We start from the raw sequence: 5,068 nt of genomic DNA on the forward strand, positions 1-5,068 counted from the left end.
TCCTTAAAAGTACTGCGTTGGAAGATGGATTTTATAAAAAAAATTATACTTAGATAAGGAAAACTTCAATAATTAATTCTAATTCAATATAGAAACCCAGTAATGGTTTTGTTATTAGTTTAAATGAACTAAATTTTATCACATTTCGGCTCTTTGTATTGATGTGTATATTAAAAGCATTGAATTCATAGCAAAAGTTTATTAATAGCAAAGAATTAAAATGAAAAATAATTGTTTTTATATAATATGAATAAATATATTAATTACAATTGCATTGAATTTGTTGGTATGCTTTAAGCGGTGGCGCTAGGGGTTTTTGGGACAGGGCCGGAACATGGAATCGGGTTTAATTTGCCACTAGTTATAGGCTTGACATTCAAACATTGGGATGTTGCGGGTTCAGCTCCATTGTGCTTAATATCAATGTCCGCAAGTTCCACATTTTGACATGGCGAAGAACCGCTGCAAATAAACTTGATAGCTTCTGGAAGCGCAGATGTGCCATGGATGTTCTTGAAGCTAATGTTGCTTAGTTTAACTTTGGATTCTTCCTGCATCAACACAACAATGATTCAATGATCGATTAAATATTGTCACTCTATTAGGATTTTGATAAGAATGTTATACATTTTTCTTGCATTTATTCCACGGGCAATATTGTTGATCAATTAGGATAGGGGAAGAGACATTATTCATGGTAATATCCTCAAAATGTATTTCTGATACTGCCCCACCATGTTCGCCTGGCCAAGTTTTGATTCGAGCTCCATTTGAAGTATTAGTAATGGTGCAGTTTGAGATTTTGATTCCCTCAACTGGCTCTTCATTTTGGAACTTTCCAAGACTACCGATACTTATACCATGTCCTGGTCCACAAGTTATTTCTTTTATGACCATATTTTTAGTGCCATCTCCGATAGAAATACAATCATCACCAGTTTTAATGTCAGAGGCAATAATATTGACCCCCTCTGATTTGCCCATGTGAATCCCATCTGTGTTTGGGCTCTCGTCCGGTGCCTCTATCTTCAAACGTTCGAGGGTAATGTTTTTGCAAGCAAAAACATTAATGTGGAATAGTTTACTATCTTTGCTAGTTAGTCTTGTATCAATGCATTGGTCACAAAGTCAAACCTTATATTCTGTTTAATTTTGGAGTTAGCAAAGTAACACACGAAAAAAAGATGTTAATTATAATTATATTTTGATAATAATAATAAGAGGAAAAAGAATAAATAAATTCTGGCAAGAGGGAAGAAAGCTGACAACGGGAAGTTTGGAACGAAATTCACGATTCTCGACAGTATTCTTCTCATAAGCAATGCTTCCTTGACCATCGAAAATTCCTCCGCCAAACATTTTAAAATTTTCAACACTATAGAATCTAACCCAATTAGGGTCTTTGAAAGCACTAGGATCAGCCGGAGCCTGTATAGTGCCCTGAACATTAATCTCAATAGGAGCCTTGCATGGACCTTCTAAGTTTACTTTTGATAATAAATATGTCCCTTTAGGAATCACAACTGTTGATGGAGTTACAGAGGCACATGCTTCTTTCCAAGCATCCAAAAATGGCTAAAATGAAATGAATAAACACATCAGTTTGAAACATAATTTTTTCAAATTTTCACCTTTGGGGTACAAAGTTAAGAGCAATTGAACTTGCCTTACTCAAATCCGTTTTCCCATCAGCTTTTGCGCCAAACTTGGCAACAACATCAAAAGCATCTGATTGAACTTTAGAGGCTGAAATGAATAATAATAAAAGTACAAACATGGAAGGAACAATATTAAGGTGTGGTGCCATGTTTTTATTTGGTTTTGAAATTAAAGGAAGAATGGCTTTTCCTTTTGTTTTGTTCCAAATATATAGAAAGTTTGAGAAAATTACAACCAATCAAATATATTACTATTTAATCAATTTGGAAAAGTCATATGGCCAAGCTTAAATTTCTATGATAAGCTTGTTTCTTTAATATCAACTTCCACGGTTAGATAATTTTGTGGTTAATTTTTTCACAACTTGAATAATTTAAACTATGTGAAAGGATTTTATTATGGAAAGATTGAAAAGCATTATTTTACATTTTATCTTCAAAATAATATCTTTACTAGATGGTGGCAAATATAATTATGTTCCGTCAAATTTATAAATGTTATTTCGAAATGTATAATCCTAATTATTCAATAAAAATTGTTGATATAGGGATGTGGTTTGGTGGTTGACGAAGGTTTACACCATATTGCCGAAAGCAATTCTGGTGGTTTCTGGCACTCTTCTCAATCACTATTTTCCTGGCCCTATAATACCTAGCCGAGCTAACATTCACCCCGGACTTCTGTAACGTTGGGGTTTGTACAAGTGTACACAGTCGTTATCAAGTAATAAGTAAGTATCGAGTTATCGTCTCCACAGGGATTGTATTTGTGCTAAATCACTTAATTGTAAAATTATATTAACAACTGGGTAAATAAAAACACATTATGATTTGGAAGTGATGATTAAAATTAAATATATTAAACTAAATGCAACGATCCCTAATGCAATTTATCCTAAACATGCAACTATACGAATGAAATAGATTTTAGTAGAGTTAAACACAATTTGCAACAATTATAACAGAAATAAACTGGTACAATTACTTTAATTAAACTCAATTTATTATCATCATGCTTAATAATATTCAGAAAAACATGCTATGGCAACTCGATCTTTCATGAGTTTGGAAACCACATTAGCTCCTTTTGGAATCCTTTACTTAGTAAATATGCATTTTACTGATCCTTATTTACTAAGGGTTTCTTAATATTTGTGTGAGGTAATAGAGACGTGTTAGGTTTGAAATAGTTTAATCACACAAATCTAAAAACTATACAGATAACAGAGCTTGGTTAGAGCTATTATGCAACCTGCAATTTAATCGTGTTAGGATCTAAATTGAGCATGCACATTTCATTTATGTTTCCACTAGCCGTCGTCTGGATAGGATCGCTCAACTAATTCAGGTGCATTTCAATCACGTATGAACAGAACACAGACTTGATTTTAATTGAAAACATAATCGATTGAGGCACAAAGATTATAAGCATGAATCAAATAAATATTATTTAATCAAAATAATCATCCTAGCTTAAATAAAATTAAGCTAACATTGTTGTAAACAAGAACAAAGAACACATAGCAAACATTTTCAGATTAAATTAAAGAAAGGAAAGATTAAACCCAAATCAAAGCGGCTGTCACCCAAGACTCTGACTGACGAGGCTCTTCGTTCCTTTGCTTTGCTCCTTTGCTGATGGCTCTCCAAGGTAGCTGACCAAGGGCTCTTTAAGAGGCTTAATTGCTAAAATCTCTATGAAGAGATGATGCTAGACGTGGGAAATGGAAAAGGCTAAGAGAATTTAGAGAGAAGAGAGAATGATGAATGATGAGGGATGAATAGAAATGTGAGAGTGAGGTCTTATTTATAGGTAAGGAGAGAAAGATAGTTTACTAAAAATTATCCTAGAAGCTAGTTTATGGAAAGTGGATTTGTAAATTCACAAATTAAATGGATTAAATTCTTGAAAATAAAATTAAGAGGACTAAATTTTAAAAGTACAAAGTGTGGAGACATAGTTGTGTGAAATAGAATGAACTGGCCGAGGTATCCGTCCGAAGGGAGGCATCAGATTGGTCGACCTGTGAACCATTACGAATTGGTTGAATTAAGCTAAAAAATCGATTGAACTTGAAATTTGTGGACAAAAACAGACATGGTATGATATGTTTTTAAAAGTTTTTCATTAAGGGCATTTTAGTAAATTGGTAAATAAAAGAATAAAATAAGGGAAAATAAGCCAAAATTAGTCCATCTTCTTCCTTATGGCCGAATATACCATGGAAGCCAGGGCTAGGGTTTTATTCAAGCTTTCAAGCTCCATAGTAACTCCATCCTAGCCCCGTTTTTAATGTTATTTGCAGTTTTGAAGCCCTCGTAACCCGATTTACCTATTTCTACCATTAGTTTGAGCTAGGGTTCATGTTTAAAAATTTACCCATGAGTGATATGCATGTGTTTTGATGTCTAATGGTAGAAAATGAATGCTGGGTGTTAAATAAACAACTTTTACTAAGTGATTTTCGGTGAAAATGTCTAAAAGGACCATTTTGTAAAAAGTATAAAAGTGTTGTAAAAATGTGACTAAATGAGAGTTGTGGGTTGCTATAGTTATGGAAATGGTTCGATTAGGCCTAAAGTGCAATGAAATTGAATGAAAATCATTTTACGAGCCTAGGGGCAAAAGTGTAAATATGACAAAGTTTAGGGGTAAAAATATAATTTTACCAAATATGATTTTTGGGCTGAATTGATTAATGCGAGTAATAAATAAGTTAAATGTGATGTTATAGATAAAGGAAGATGAGGGTCGGACCTAGAATCGGGGAAAACGAGAAATTGACGTTAGGCCCCTTTTTTGCCATTTTGGTATCGAGGTAAGTTTGTGTGATAATAATAATACAATGTTATAATTGAATTTCAATGTTTTATTGTTATTATTATAAATATTGTATGATTTATTATACGGATGTACTCAATGAGGATTCGACAAGTAAGTACATATGTCAATAATATGATGTTTGATGATCGCTAAACTAACTAACAAAATTCGGCTTAAGGCAAGCGCACTTATCGAACAGTAGTATAGTTATGGTGAGATCGGAATATCATATCCACGAGGACTAAAAGTACTAGTAATTACTATCTTTCTATTATCTAGCCTAAAAATTAAGAGAATGTTTTATCTAAACTAATTATCTAATTAACTAAGATCACGACATAGATTAAAGTTGGAAAATACTTTTTAGAAAACTGATAGAGAAGACAATACCCAAGGAAGAATCCACCTAGACTTCACTTACTACCATTAAGCTAGACGATAGTTTCACTTGACTTAATTGGTAGAAATCCCTAATTTATGTTAATATCCCTTTCGAGACTACAAACAACTGACTCTTTCTAACTAAAACCCCTATTGTCGCATTAACTCGATCTATGGATTCCCTTATTAGATTTGACTCTAATTC

General features: G+C 33.0%; 1 pseudogene; it reads right to left on the reverse strand.

The window, feature by feature from the left end:
- Positions 1–215: 215 nt before the first annotated feature.
- On the reverse strand, positions 216–1,835 carry LOC107941777 (polygalacturonase-like; annotated as a pseudogene).
- Between the last annotated feature and the right edge of the window lie 3,233 nt (positions 1,836–5,068).

The sequence above is a fragment of the Gossypium hirsutum genome, chromosome A04, assembly GCF_007990345.1.
Source record: "Gossypium hirsutum isolate 1008001.06 chromosome A04, Gossypium_hirsutum_v2.1, whole genome shotgun sequence".
NCBI lineage: Eukaryota > Viridiplantae > Streptophyta > Magnoliopsida > Malvales > Malvaceae > Gossypium > Gossypium hirsutum.